The sequence below is a fragment of the Nematolebias whitei genome, chromosome 15, assembly GCF_014905685.2.
Source record: "Nematolebias whitei isolate Nwh7 chromosome 15, NemWhi1, whole genome shotgun sequence".
Taxonomy (NCBI): Eukaryota; Metazoa; Chordata; class Actinopteri; order Cyprinodontiformes; family Rivulidae; genus Nematolebias; species Nematolebias whitei.
This window is the reverse complement of record NC_056512.1, coordinates 12,249,573-12,266,281: the sequence shown is the minus strand read 5'-3', so window position 1 is coordinate 12,266,281 and position 16,709 is coordinate 12,249,573.

Sequence of the window (16,709 nt, the reverse complement as noted above, 5' to 3'; positions counted from 1 at the left end):
TTAACATAACAACTTGTTTTTCGTTTGACTGTAACCTTGTAAACGCACACACTTGCTCATTCGAAAGCAGAAATCAGAAAAATGCATAATTACTCTGCAACAGCTTTTAACATGAGTTCTAACTTTTGCATGAGAATAAAAATCATTACTCAGTTAATAAAATTGATTAGTTCACTGCAACATCTAAAATGGTTTGAACTAAGACACTTTGATTATCAACATTTGTAAGATAGTAATGATAATAAAAAGAGAGTGTTCTTTTCACTTGAATCTTCAAGAAAGAAAGTCTCAGGATGGGTGAACCTGTATCTATGTATTCAAATACATGAAATGACAGTTCCTGTCCCACAAGGTTCTTAAGGTCAAGAGTTTTGACCTTAGACTGGGTTTCGACGTAGGCCTAGTCCACTACACACACAAGGGTGTACAGACAGAGAAGGCACACAAGATGGTGCCATCCCTACAAAAGCAAAGCGAAGAGGGAGGGGAGGAGAATATGTCCGCCCTTGACAAGAGCAAGTGTTGAAGTGATATACTACACAGGTTGTGTTACAGTGAGTAACATATAGATTAGTTGAACTATCGGAATTAGAATACGCTTTATTATCATTGTTCCGGGATACAGTGAAATTATGTTTGTACAGTCGTCCGAAAGATGGACGGAGTACACGTTGCTGCTGCTATAGCGTGGCCCCTTATCCTTTATCAGAATACTTTTAGATAGAAAAAAGGTAAGAGCCATGAGGCTGGATAGTGGTATTACAAAAAATATCTTTTCACATTTTGTCCTATCAGGACACAATTTGAGACATCAAAAAACTCTACCAGCAAGCATATTCATAAATACGATTACATATGCATTTGATGTCAAGATGTTGAGATTTGTCCATGAGCACTTTCAGATAGGCCACAGTCCTGATGTTGTTGTTCAGCTGGCAGTTTTGATAAGCCTGCACAGAAGTTCTCAGAATGGTGGGGGTTGCGATAGACAAAGCTTTGTCCCTAGATACCCATGTCCCAGGAGAAATTTGATAGTCGGCTCGTATCCGAGGAGGAAAGAGGATCTCGGATTCAGATAGGTCACAATTGTTGGTTTTCTTCAGGCAGACTATTTTTTTTCTTGTCAGCCTTGAGTCCTGCTAGAACTTTCCAGTCCAAAATGGCCAGATTTATGGGTATTTCACTGATCCATGTTATGAGCCTTCCTCAAGGTCGATCCCAACATGCTGGTGAGTCCTAGAAGCCGCAGGTGGCCTGCGATTCTCACAAATCGCCACTATCTTACAGTTTAGCTCATAAATCAGCTGATATAAAGTACTCATAGCACGAACTAAACCTTCACACAGACTTAGAAGCTTTGTCATGGCTGAAACTGCTGCCGATGTCTTCTTCAAAAGTTGATCAAACAGAGTCTCGCCGATGCCAAAGAGCAGAACACCTGCTATCATAAATCCAAATGTATAAACATCTTCAGTGTCCTTCTAAGACAGAACTGAGAGACACATCAGCTGCCAAACTCCCCACGGATCTCTGATATACCCCGCAGCATGAGTCTCAGCCAGACAAGAGGGTTCTCCAGGACCCTGTCATTTTGTTAAAAAGATTTTGTCGACTGCATTGAAAGTCCAGCTCACCAGATCCATAATAGTATTTTTTGTTCATGAGATGTGTACCAGGAGCTCCAAACACACAGACAGCAAAAGCAGGAGGAAGAGGAGAACAGAGGGAGGGAGAGCAGAAGTGTCTATCTTGAGTATGAGCTAGAGGAGAAAGGACGTGATGTAGTTATGATGGTAAGGTAGTGACATACATGATATATGGCATATATGTCATGAGATAGGACATACTTGACATACATATCGGTACATGATGCAGCCTCATAGTGCAGCAGAAGTAAACATATTGATGGATTAAATCTAAATTAATCTGTCTTTTATGTCCTTAATATCTGATTTGTTTAATCCAATAATTCTCAGTCAGGTCATCTGGACAGTTTCTTTTTTATAGAGACGTTTTGCCCTCTATCCGGAGGGCTTCATCAGTCTGAGGAGTTCCTGTAAACTGTTTCACTGTCAAGCAGTAACCTCCTTAAGTGGACCAACCAGTTTGCTGGAGCTAAGATGGTTTCTGGGGGCCGTTCTGTCCCCCGTCGACTCCTCCCAGGCAGGCAGCCACAGCCAAAGTGGTTCAAGGCAACAAAGTTCATGCTCAATCATCCAGGTATCAAATCCAATAATTCTCAGTCAGGTCATCTGGATAGTTTCTTTTTTATAGAGACGTTTCGCCCTCTATCTGGAGGGCTTCATCTCAAGGAGTTTACTGCTTGGTGGGGAAACAATTTATTGGAACTCCTCAGACTAATGAAGCCCTCCAGATAGAGGGCAAAACGTCTCTATAAAAAAGGAACTGTCCAGATGACCTGACTGAGAATTATTGGATTTGATACCTGGATGATTGAGCATGAACTTTGTTGATTTGTTTAATATTTAAATTAAAAATGTCAGCAGGTTTGTTCTAACAGACACTCACTATAAAATATAAAAAAGGGGGGAAACAGCTGTTACGTTTGTGTATGTAGTATGTGTATGAACATGAACAGATTTCCTCTTTGCTTCATTTAGTGCAAAACTCTTCTTCTGATCACACTTCCTGCTGTGTAGCTGTATTATTTTCACATTATGAACATCTACTGTTGATAAGAAGGTCTCCAGCAGCACCAGTATAAATGGCAACAAACAAGATGGCCCCATCAACAAGAAAGCTCTTTTCAAAAATGATTTTTTTTCTGTTGCTTTCACAAGTCACAGACCCATCTCAGTGTTTTCACATTTCTTGCACATTTTAACTCAGAAATTAAATTGACACCTCAAGTATTTTGAGAAGTATTCCTGATGCCCTCAGTGACTTTGTGACCCCACTTTTATTTTTTGAGAAAATATGTTTAGCAATTTTTTTTTTTACATTTAAAATGTCTTTGAAGTGAGATCAAGCCTCTACAACTCATTTAGGGAAATTACAATCCACCTTGAACTCTACTAAGCGTTTTGGAAACTCATGAGTTCTGTTTATAATTTGTCACCAACAGTTGCAGTCCTTTGAGATAATGGCTTTAGCAAAGTGAAATGTGTGACCAAAAACTTTAAAGACAACCTTGAATGTGTTGTAGTTTTATGTTTGGATTTGAGGACAAAATCTCATCTTGTGTCATCATCACCCATAACACTTGTAGTGGCTAATGATGAGACGTTTGGGTAACAATTCTGCTTCATCTACATTTGCCAACGTTTAGAAATGGATCATTTTATCTTCTACCTAGTTTTCTGCTTCTTCTAGGTGTAACAACTCAGGCCCTGTTTACACAAAATTAATCTCTGCAAATGTTAGTGTTTTTGTCCCCTATCATGGTGCGAAAAGGGGGAATTGGAAAATCTATTGACTCCTACAGTAATTCTAATCCATCCATCTTTGCATGTTGTGAGCATGATAACTTGAAAACTAAGTGCAGTACTGACTTCCATTTTGGTGTGTTGCTACATCTAGGATTAAGAAAGTTTCCATTAGAAAATTGGGTTGCCACATTAAAATCAGAACTGGCTCCCACCGCATATGTACTGTATACTGTAGTCCCTCGCTACTTTGCGGTTCATTTTTTGCGGACTCGCTCTATCACGGTTTTTCAAAATAAGATTGGACATGACACAACTGGCTGATTGATGGATGAGCAGCATGATTGGCATGGAATTTTTTTTTTTTTAATAAATTACTTTTTATTATTTAGCACCTGCTGCACCTTTGTGCAGCACAGAGCTACAGAAAAAGCTTCATTCTGCACCTTTGTGCCGCCCATACTGCAGAATCAGCTTCCTGCTGCAGCTGATCAGCTGTTCTCCATGCAGAGCAGAGAAGTGGGTGTGGCCAAGAACGCTTGCAGGTGGCTGAGAGCAGAGGAGGTAGGGAACTGAAATCATGACATTTGGTGCTCTTTTAGAGCATTTAGAGTTTCGAAACATTGTTTAGAGTATTGCAAGAGTATGGGAAGGGGTTAAAATGCCTTTTATATATATATATATATATATATATATATATATATATATGTATATATATATATACATAAATATTAAGCTACTACTTACTACTTATACAACTATTCCTACTTAGCGTTTTTTCACTTATCGCAGGGCTTCAGGGTACGTATCCCCCGTGATAAACGAGGGACTACTGTATATGCAAATCTTGTGAGCTGGATATCATGAAAAACAAGCAATTTACCCATTTCCGTTTCAGTGTGTGGCTGCATCTAGATGTAAAAAAGGGTCGTATCAAAAATTGGGTGTCACATCAAGGTTCAAGGTTCTTTATTGTCATTCGCATCACATGTGGTGCATGAGGTGGAACAAAATTGTGTACACAGGGTCCCAATTACACCCAAAAATAGAAAAAATATAAAGTATAAAGAGAAACCGTATATAAGGATCTAAGATATACTCTAAGATATACACTAAGATATACGCTAAACAAACGTTACACGATGCGCTAAAAATTTATGAGTCTAACAGTTTCAGGGTATAAGCTGTTCCTCAGTCTAATGGTCCTACACTTAATGCTCTGCATCTTCCTGCCTTAGGGGAGCGTGGCAAAAAGTGTGTTCTGGGTGAGTGATAATGCAGGTGGTCCTCTTCCTGCATCTGGAGGTGTAGATGTCTGTGATGGTGGGAAGGCTGACTCCAACAGTCTTCTGTGCAGCCTTCACCACTCTCTGCAGAGCTTTTCTTTCAGCAGCTGTGCAGCCTCCATGCCACACGTTGATGCTGGAGCACAGGATGCTCTCCACTGCACACCTGTAGAAGGAGGTGAGGACTGAGCTTCGCAGTCCAGCTCGCCTCAGCCACCTGAGGAAGTAGAGTCTCTGATGTGCTTTCTTGATCAGGCTGGTGTTGTTTCCCCAGCTGAGGTTGTCATTCAGGTGCATACCCAAGTACTTGTAACTGGAGACTACTTCCACCGCAGATCCTCCCATGTTCGGGGGTGGGGGAGTAGGTGTGTTTGCTCCATCTGAAATCCACAATCATCTCCTTCGTTGTCTTCACATTGATGTGAAGGTTGTTATTCCTGCACCAGCTCTCCAGGTGTTCCACCTCCTGCCTGTAGCCAGACTCATCATTGTTTGTGATGTATCTAACCACCACTGTATTATCTTCAAACTTTACAGTATGGCTGCCTGGATGGGTAGGTGCACAGTAATATTTGAGCAGAATGAACAGGAGGGGGCTCAAAAAGCAGCCCCAAGGGGAGCCAGAGCTGAGGGTTATGGTGGAGGAGGAAAAGTTGTGGATCCTCACAGACTGCGGTCTGTTTGTTAAGAAGTCTAGGACCCAGTTGCAAAGGGAGGGCATTAGTCCTAGTGTGAGAAGTTTGTCCATCAGGGTCTGGGGAATCAGGGTCCTTCTGCTCCAGGTAGGTGATAACAGTGTGGCCCACAGAGGAGATGGCGTCCTATGTTGATCAATTCTTGTGGTATGCATACTGGTGTGGGTCCTTGCTGATGTAGATTGTACCTTTCATGTGGGCCATGACCAGTTTTCCAAAGCATTTAGCAACTATCGAGGTGAGGGCTACTGGCCGGTAGTCATTCAGATCCGTCACTGCAGATTTCTTGGGAACTGGGATGATGGTGGCCATCTTCAGGCAGGTAGGAACAGTTGCCAGGGTGAGGGAGGAGTTAAATATATCAGCCAGCACCTCACAAAGCTGAGTGGCACAGTCTCTCAGTACCCTCCCTGGGATGATGTCTTGGCCAGTGGCTTTGTGAGGATTAATCCTCCTGAAGGTCCTCCATACTTTTGCTGAGTTTACGCTGAGGAACTCCTCTTCCGATGATGAGGTGAGTCTGGTGTGTAGTGGACTAGGCCTACGTCAAAACTAAGTCTAAGGTCAAAACTCTTGACCTTTAGAACCTTGTGGGACAGGAACTGTCATTTCATGTATTTGAATACATAGATACAGGTTCACCCATCCTGAGACTTTCTCTCTTGAAGATTCAAGCGAAAAGAACACTCTCTTTTTATTATCATTACTATCTTACAAATGTTGATAATCAAAGTGTCTTAGTTCAAACCATTTTAGATGTTGCAGTGAACTAATCAATTTTATTAACTGAGTAATGATTTTATTCTCATGTTAAAAGCTGTGCAGAGTAATTATGCATTTTTCTGTTTTCTGTCTTTTGAATGAGCAAGTGTGTGCGTTTACAAGGTTACAGTCAAACGAAAAACAAGTTGTTATGTTAAAACTGTCATGTTTTAGAATCCTCTCAGACGTAAATAGAGATGTTTTGCACCTGTGTCTTAGGCACGCCAAAACAGAACCCTCTCGGTCTGTGAGAACATTTCTGAGCTGTCTCATAACAATTCTCGCTGTCTCTAACCCCTTACGTCACAAAAACACACCCCTTCTGGTCGTTTCTGACCAATGAAAAATCCCAAAAAGTGAACCGGGAAAGAGTCTTTAAAATGTCAGTACTTCCTGGTCTACACAGACTCACAGGTATGCAGACAGACTCACAGGGACACGGAGAGACTCACGGAGTTACAGAGTTGGAGAGTTGTCAGACTTCAAGAGTTCTGTGGGAGTTCTGTAAACTACACGAGAGCTAAAGTTCTGATGGAGTGCTGTTGGAGTTCCTGACATGACAGCAAAGCTCTTCCGAGTTCCATGGGATTATAATATTTTCCACTGAGGTGAATGTGTGTCGAACAGAGCCTCGCCACTACTTCTGACGGGCAACAGCCATTCTAAGGAGACGCTGGACCGGTAGCGTTAACGGAACACCATATCTGCTGATTATCATCAGAGAGGTAATGGGTCAAGTTTCCTACCAAGCGTACCGAGGCGAGCTGGGCTTCTGATGGAGAGTGTCGGTTCTGGCGAACATTCCTCCCCTCCCATTCAATCTTAACTCCCTCTAAACTTCTTCCCATCTTTAAACTTTTCTATCAAGTAGAAATTCTTCCAGATATTTAGAAATGTCTGTGTAAAGTGCTTATTCACATCCGTGTGGGTAAAAGATCATAGTTGTACAGTTATAAATGTCTGTTGGTGCAGCAACGGAGAAATCATGGCCGTATGATTTTTCTGATTGATTGCTTTGTTGTTATTTTCATAATTTGCCAAATTAATGTACATGTTTGATGTTAAATTTGATTCTGTAAATAAATGACCACATTCATTTTGATGGGTCAAATATAAATGACGTCTCACGTTTGCATTTCCTTAAATTCAATGCACGTTTTATTCAGTCCAGAAAAATGAGGAATCCGCGTTAAATGATGAATATATCCCAGCATCTGTTCATCTACAGGTGCTTGGTGGTTTATTTGGGTCTTCAAACCATACATAGAAACTGTTAAGAGCATCAGGCTGTGATGGTTCCTAAGGGCATTGTGCACCCCTGCTTTTATAATCTGTGATGCATTTAATGCACTTCCACATGCTCCATAGGTCCTGTAAGAAGAAATGTCCCTAGATCTTCCATTCGTATGCTGCTTTGGCCCTCTTAATACCAGCAGCCAGCTCATTCTTTGCCCTCCCCAGTTCTTGTGAGTCACCAGATATGAAGGCAGTGTCCCTGGCTTTCAGCAGGCTACGGACCTCTGCATTCAGCCAGGGTTTCTGGTTCGGGTAGCACTTAGTCCTGGTGGTTTTGACATATTCAGTACACTTGCTGGTGTATCCGAGGACAGCAGATGTGTATTCCTCCAGATCCAGTTTTCCCTCATTTACAGCAGCCTCCTTGAAGATCTGCCCGTCTGTGCATGCAAAACAGTCCTACAGAGTTGCTGCCGCTGGGCCACACAGTGATGGTCCTCTGTGTGGGTCTGGAATGTCTCAGTAGGGGGAGGTAAACCGGGGCCATAAAGCTGGAGATGTGGTCAGAGAGGCCGAAGTGGGGGAGGGGTACAGCTTTATATGTGTCTTGTATGTTGGTATAAATGCAATCTAGTGTGTTATTTCCCTGTGCTGGTATGGTCACATGCTGATAAAATCTTGGCAGTGTCTTTCAGATTTATGTGATTAAAATGACCAGCCACCACATAAAAAGTCTCTGGATGCTTGTTTTGAAGTGAGCTGATGTTATCATGTAGCTCCCGCAGAGCATCTTTAGCAATATCATCCGGGGCTATATAGACAACAATGATATACACCACTGAAAACTCATGAGGTAAATAATGGGGCCCACATTTCACAGTCAGTTGTTCTAAAGCCTCGGAGCAGGAACTGTTTTATCAGAACACAGTTTGTGGACCAACCTTTGTTTACGTAGATGCATATTGTGCCACCCCGTGTCTTCCCCAATAGCTTGCTGCAGTGCTCCACCTGAAAAAAATTCTGTTATCCAGCTGGAATGCTGAGTTGTTGCTATTAAGCCATGTTTCCATGAGACAGAGTACAGCACAGTTCCTCATCTCCTGTAAGGCACTCATTCTCAGTTGCAACAGATCCAGCTTGTTCTCAAAGGAGCAGACATTGGCCAGGAACAGTGATGGGATTGGTGGTCTGTTAGCATTAGCCTTCAGTCTCGCTAACACTTCGGCTCGTCTCCTCCTCTCCTTCCCCCAGGCACAGTGCCTCCTCCTCCTCCTCTTAGAGCGCTTTTGCCTCCACACTGATGTCCGTAGAAGCTGCACTCTGCCGAGCATAGTTTTGAGATTGTTGTCAATCTCTGCTGTATTCAAAGTCAAACCTTCTCGTATTCCAATAAGTTTGGTTCAGCTATAAGTCACATGCTTATAACGAGCAGAGTCAGGCTTGGAGCCAATTTCAAAACAGAATAACTGGGTTTTCACTGGGAGCCTGAGAAGCTGCGGCTACAGTGAGCGAAACCATCTTGGCATCAAAATCCAAGATAAACATAATCATGTTTATATGTAATCTGACACACCCCAGAGTTAGTTTCAACCTGGTTAGATCCCCATGGTAACAGGGTGACTTTCAGCCTGGTTAGATCTCCATGGTCACAGTTGTGTCCCTTCTCCACTGTTACGGTGCGGCTCAGGTAAGTTCGGGTCAGCGCAGATCGGCTCGTGTGTCGTTGTGTTTCCATTTACACTTCTGGACCAGCTCTGTAGGCAGGGACCAGAATCCAATTCATCTTACCACCTGGTGGCGGTAGTGCTCCCTTAAGGTATTTACTAGCCACCACTAAACGTATTAGAAGAAGAACACCCTAAAGGCTTTGTCACAAGATGTTGTGGAAGAGATGTCATGCTCTAATGGAGTACCTCATGAGTGGTAACTTTTAAATCTAATTCATAATCCTACCTTATTGCCTTCCCTGCCTGCTTTAAAACCATGTATTTTCCATTTTAGTATAGATTTTTACAATAAAGATGTATTAAAAATATCTTCACTTTTATTATTTACAGATATGCACAAGGTTCATGTTAAAATTGCAAAACATCACACTGTGCTGTAATATTTGAAACTGCTTTTACAATAAGCTACAGACTTGAAAACAATTAGATTAAATTTTGTCCTTAAAATTTAAAGGTTTGTTTTTCATTAAATTTAAAAACATAAATGTATTACTTATTCATCTAAAAAAGTTAAGTCTGGTCCTCTGGACATTCAAAAAACAAAACAAACAAACAAACAAAAAACATATGTTGTTTATATGTTTATTTATTATAAAAATTATTGTTTGTTTTGTTTTTTTGAATTTCCAGAAGACCAGACTTAACTTTTTTAGATTTTTTGTACCTGGATTATTGAGCATGCATCAGGATATTAATTATGAAATAGTCAGTTGGTCTGCGAACGCCTTGGGATCCTCCTAGAAGAGTTGAAGAGGTGGCTGTTGATGTCTGTGCCTCCCTGGTAAAGCTGCTGCCCCTGCGACCCGGAAGCAGAAGATGATGGATGGATAATAGATGAATGGATGGATGATAGATGGATGGATGATGGCCCTGGTAAAGCTGCTGCCCTCACGACCCAGAAGCAAAAGATAATGGATGGATGATGGATGGATGGTGAAGGAGGAGACCATCAAACACAGCAGCAGTGGTCAGTTCAGGTGAACTCCTGCCTGTTTGCTTCAGATCAGCTGTTCAAATCTCTGCAGGTTCAAATAAAAGGTGCACCAGGACTTTCAGCTGAATCTCTCGGGCCACAGTTGTACGGCCGATAACTGATAACCGTCCTTTCGGAATTTTTGACTGTTTTGTGTCACTTCATCCTAGAACCAAAAAAATTATAACATAACAACAGCTGAGCAGATTCTGGTAATCTTTTCTTAGGATTCATTAAAGATCAAATGCAATTGGAAATTTTCTCAATTTCCAGTATGAATTTAAACAAACACTATATGCACTTAACACTGTAAAATTTGTTTAGAAAATTTAATGTTCAAGGACACCACTTAAGAAAAAAAATTGTTTAATAGGAAAAGTAGCAAGTGAAAAATGTACAAAAATAAAAAATACTGCATCCAACTGTGATTGTCTATCTATCTATCCCTTGTCTCACGGGCTTCATCCAGAAGAAGACACAAGTATTGTTCCAGCTGTGTCCGGTTCAGTTCTTCATGTTCATTTAGTGCTGAAATAAGACTTTTCTTTACTGGACTCTTTTCTCTTTCTCTTGCCTAGAAAGAAGAAATAGGTGGTTAATTCAAGCTACATACTGTTTTTGAATAAATGCATAAAACAAAGAAAGTGCAGCTAACAGCTATAATAGCTATATTAATAATAATAAACTGATAAAAGTAAGAAATGAAGAATAAACTGATTTAAAAAAATGAAAATAATATAATAATAACAATGGATATATGAATCAGAAAATATTATACAGATACAGATATTCTTTATTGTCATTCGTACCACATGTGGTACATGTGGTGGATCAAAATTATGTACACAAGGTCCCAGTTACATCCAACAATAAAATGTAAAAGAATAACAGTAATAAGATCTAAGATATGAACTAAGAAAAACATCAACTAAAAATATGCTAAGCACTAATAGCATAAAAACAATAAACACAATATGCCGAACAGCAGCACAGACATGAGTGTGTGAACAGATGAGCACAAATGTACACAGCAACATGAAACAGATCAGCAGCAACATGATGTGATTTTTCACAGTGATTATCCTGATTAGATATTCATAAGGCTGCACAAACTCAAGTTCATGTTGCTGTTTGACGTATTGTTTTGATTGTTTTCTGCTATTAGTGCTTAGTGTATTATTAGTAGATGTTTTTTAGTTGATATTTTTCTTAGTTCATATCTTAGATCTTATTACTGTTTTTCTTTTACATTTTATTGTTGTCTGTAACTGGGAACCTGTGTACATAATTTCATCCCACCACATGTTCAACATGTGTTGCATATTCAGTATTTATTTAACATTTTATTTTTTTACTTTAAAAATAAAATAAAAGCAAGTCCTTATCAGCATGAATAAAGTGATGTGGAACATGTTGCATCTGTTCTTACCGAGCACAGGCTGCAGCGTTGTGCTGCTCTGTGGGGTGCAGGTGGGCTGTGATGGAGACCTGTCAGGTGTAGACTCCGCTGATGGAGCAGGGGCAGAAGCCGGGAGGCTTGAAGGGTTTAATGTGGAGTTTAGAGACGAACCGTCACGTTCTGAAATACGTTCTGGATAAAATACAGTGAGAAACGGGAATGGAGGACAGTTAGCGTATATGCAAATTAGCTTAGCATCATAGCACCGATGTTGTCCTATTATGGCGTCAGCCTCTTTTATTAGTTAAAAATATGTTCAGAACCGATGGGATGAGTAACTTAAAATAGGTTTAAAGTTAGAAAACACTCACCATCTTCTATTGTATAATTGATTCAAGTAGAACAGTGGCTGTGTCAAATCCAACCTCCAATCGCTCCATCTAGCTCCCTTTGACTTTTTTCATTGGCCACCAAGCACAACAATGCCTGCACTTCTGCATTTGACCACGGCTTTGACATTATTGTTTTTTTATATCTTCAAAATACGTACAAGATACGCTTCTTGAGTTATCGCTAATGGCAGGCAGTAGAGAAAAATGGCGGATAGAGTTGTTTGGAAAGACTCCATAGACTCCTCCCCCCGACCAATCAGTGAGCGACAGTGTTTCTGACATCATGGCTCGGGTTGCTTGGACTCCTTGAGAAGCCGGGCCAGAATTCTGGGAGGTGAGCCGGTCCCAAGTACAAACCGGATCCAAAAAAGTTGGTACACTAAACAAATTGTGAATAAAAGCTGAATGCAATGATGTGGAGATGGCAGACGTCAATATTTTATTCGTAATATAACATAGATGACAGATCGAAAGTTTAATCTGAGTAAATGTAACATTTTAAAGGAAAAATATGTTGATTCAAAATTTCACAGTGTCAACAAATCCCAAAAAAGTTGGGACAAGTAGCAATAAGTGGCTGGAAAAAGGAAATTGAGCGTATAACAAACAGCTGGAAGACCAATTAACACTAATTAGGTCAATTGACAACATGATTGGGTACAAAAAGAGCTTCTCAGAGTGTCAGTGTCTCTCAGAAGCCAAGATGGTAAGAGGATCACCAATTCCACCATTGTTGCGCAGAAAGATAGTGCAAACAATACCAGAATGGTTTTACCCAGCGTAAAATAGCAAAGACTTTTAAGTTATCATCATCAACCATGCATAACATCATCAAAAGATTCAGAGAATCTGGACAATCGCTGTGCGTAAGGGTCAAGGCCGTAAAACTCTACTGGATGCTCGTGATCTCCGGGCCTTTAAACGTCACTGCACCTCAAACAGGAATGCCACTGTCAAGGAAATAACAGAATGGGCTCAGGAATACTTCCAGAAAGCATTGTCAGTGAACACAATCCACCGTGCCATCCGCCGTTGCCAGCTGAAACTCTACAGTCCAAAGAAGCCATTTCTAAGCAAGCTCCACAAGCTCAGACGTTTGCACTGGGCCAGGGGTCATTTAAAGTGGAGTGTGTCAAAATGGAAGACTGTTCTGTGGTCAGATGAGTCATGATTTGAAGTTCTTTATGGAACACTGGGATGCCATGTCATCCAGACCAGAGAGGACAAGGATAGCCCAAGCTGTTATCAACGCTCCGTTCAGAAGCCTGCATCACTGATGGTATGGGGTTGCATGAGCACTTGTGGCATGGGCAGCTTGCATGTCTGGAAAGGCACCATTAATGCAGAGAACTATGTTCAGGTTCTAGAACAACATATGCTCCCATCTAGACGTCCTCTCTTTCAGGGAAGACCCTGCATTTTTCAACACGATAATGCCAGACCACATTCTGCAGCAATCACAACATCATGGCTACGTAGGAGAAGGATCCAGGTACTGAAATGGCCAGCCTGCAGTCCAGATCTTTCACCTATAGAGAGCATTTGGTGCATCATAAAGAGGAAGGTGCAACAAAGAAGGCCCAAGACCATTGAACAGTTAGAGACCTGTATTAGGCATGAATGGGAGAACATTCCTATTTCTAAACTTGAGAAACTGGTCTCCTCTGTCCCCAGACGTCTGTTGAGTGTTGTAAGAAGAAGGGGGGATGCCACACAGTGGAAAAAATGGACTTGTCCCAACTTTTTTGGGATTTGTTGAAACAACATGAAATTTGGAAACAACAGATTTTTCCCTTAAAAAATGCTTTGTGTGTTACCTGTTGTTCTGTCTGTACAGCACTTTGGTTGGCCTTGTCACTGTTTTAAGTGCTTTATAAATAAAGTGGTATGGTATGGTATGGTAATGATACCACAGGAAAATCCATCCATCCTTTATCTTCCGCTTATTCTGAAGTTGGGTTGCGGGGGCATCAGCTTGAGCAGGGAGGCCCAGACATCTCTTTCCACAGCCACCTCTTCCAGCTCTTCTGGGAGGATTCCAAGGCGTTCCCAGGCCAATCGAGAGACATAGTCTCCCCAGCATGTCCTGGGTCTTCCCCGGGGTCTCCTCCCAGTTGGACATGCCCGAAGCACCTCCCTAGGGAGTCGCCCAGGGGGCATCCTTACCAGATGCTTAAACCACCTCAACTGGCTCCTCTCGACGTGGAGGAGTAGCGGTTCTACTCCAAGTCTCTCCCGGATAACTGAACTTCTCACTCTATCTCTAAGGGACAGTCCAGCTACCCTTTAGAGAAAAATCATTTAAACCGCCTGTATCTGTGATCTCATTCTTTCGGTCACTACCCAGAGCTCATGACCATAGGTGAGGGTACGAATGTAGACTGACTGGTAAACTGAGCGCTTTGCCTTACAGCTCAGCTTTCTCTTCACCACAACAGACTGGTACAGAGTCCGCAATACTGCAGATGCTGCACCAATCCGTCTGTCAATTTCACGCTCCATTCTTCCCTCACTTGTGAACAAAACCCCGAGATACTTGAACTCCTCCACTTGAGGCAGAACCTCACCCTCGACCTGAAGAGAGCAATCCACCCTTTTCTGGTTGAGGACCATGGCCTCAGATTTGGAGGTGCTGATTCTCATCCCAGCTGCTTTACACTCTGCTGCGAACTGCTCCAGTGAGAGCAGAAGAACAGGACCACATCATCTGCAAAGAGTAGAGATGGAATCCTGAGGCCACCGAACTGGAAACCCTCCGCCAGCTGGCTGCACCGAGAAATTCTGTCCATAAAAGTTATGAACAAAATCTGTGACAACGGGCAGCCCTGGCGAAGTCCAACTCCCACCCTGAAGGGGTCCGACTTACTGCCGGCAATGCAAACCAAACTCTCGCACCACTTGTATAGGGACTAAACAGCCTGTAACAATGGGCCTCCAATCCCATACTCACAGAGCACCCCCCACAGTGTATGCCGAGGAACACGGTCGAATGCCTTCTCCAAGTCCACAAAACACATGTAGATTGGATGGGCAAACTCCCATGACCCCTCAAGGACCCTAGTGAGGGTAAAGAGCTGATCCTATGTTCCACGGCTAGGACAGAACCCAAATTGTTCCTCCTGGATCTGAGGGTCGACCAACGATCTGACTCGTTTCTCCAGTACCCCTGAATAGACCTTACCAGGGAGGCTAAAGCCACCAGTACACTGCCGCGTACATCCATACGCAGAGGTACGCACGTACATATGCAGAGGTACGTGCGTACCCCCCAGGGCATGTCCGTGCAAAGCTCAAATATTTACAACCGCATACGCGTACGCAGTGTCGCACAATAAACTGCCCAGCGAGGGACTGTTTTGTATGCGACACCAATGTATTAAATTCCCCTTCTTCATCCCTGATCTGGCCTTTTCTTTTGTTTTTTTGCCAAGAGGCAGTGATCTCTTCCTCCTCCGTTGATGCCATGACTGAAATGGTGAGAAATGGCGGAATTTGTCATGAGCGAATTAAACTCAGGTCCAGCGTGGCTGCGGGAGGGTCTGGAGATTTCCTGGTGGGATGGACTGATGTGTGGGCTGTAGAGCCAGCTCTCCCTGTTTTTTTTTTTCTTTAGATCTTTTTATTAACAACATATAAACACAGAACACCGCTGCGACTGAGGCTGCCAGCGCTCGGTTTTTTTTTCTTTTTTCCTACCTGCCAATCAATCCAGTAGGCGTGTCAGCAAATGGTCAATCGGCGACTTCAATTTGTCCCAAAGGTAAACGCTCCTTGTCTGTGAAGCTGCTCTGCAGCTGCTCGGGGTGTACGCTGGAGTATCATGTCTGAACCCTCTGCGTACCGTACACGCGTACGTACGCATGAACGGACATATGCGGCAGTATACTGGAGCCTTACGGAGAGTGACGCCCCTGTAGTGATGTAGGGTTAGGTTAGCTTCAGTTAGCTTAGGAGCTCCACTACAATCAATATTTAATAACGGGTTCTCTTTTTCGAGCTACTTGACAGATATGTGACAGAGGTACTGTGTTGGAGATGGTCTAATCAGTGACATGAGACGTTAATTTTCTTTGACCCATCAAAATGAATGTGGTCATTTATTAACAGAATCAAAATTTAACATCAAAACATTGTACACTTGATTATTCTGATCGGCTCTGATTAATAAAACTTGGCAAGTTTTACTTAATAAAAACAACAGACATTTCCTTAGATCTTAAATTACTGTCTGCAGACTTTTAGCTTATTTTTACTGGCAGAGAAATATAGAGATGGAGTAAAGTTTTTGAAGGAAAAGTGGATACTTAGGGTTAACTAAGATAATAAAGAAAAGATGGGTGAGGGAAAGTGTGTTGGCGAGGAACAGCACCCTCCATCCGATCCCAGCTCAGCCTCGATACACTCGGTAGTGAAGCGACTCGTTACCTTTGCAGAAGATAAGTCAGCTCCGGTACGGAGTTCCATTTCAACGCTACCTTTCAGCGTCTCCTTAGGATGACTGAGAATCGTCCGAAGTAGTGACGGTACTTCGTTCAACAACACGCTCACCTCCTGGGTGGACTCACATGAGCTGTGAGTCCGTCAACGGTTCCATAATCCCAACTAGACTCGGAAGAACTCCCAACTAACTCTAGCACTTCAGAACTTTCGGAACCTCTGTTCTGAACTTTTGGAACTTCTGTTCTCTCTGGAACTTCTGTTCTGTCTGGAACTAGGAAGTGTCGACTTTTAAAGAGTTCTGCTTCCGTTCACTTTTGGGAAGTCCTGATTGGTTGAAAGAACCAACAGGGGTGTGGTTTTAGTGACGTCAGAGGGTCACTACAAGTCAGAAAAACAGCGGAGATGTTTAGGAA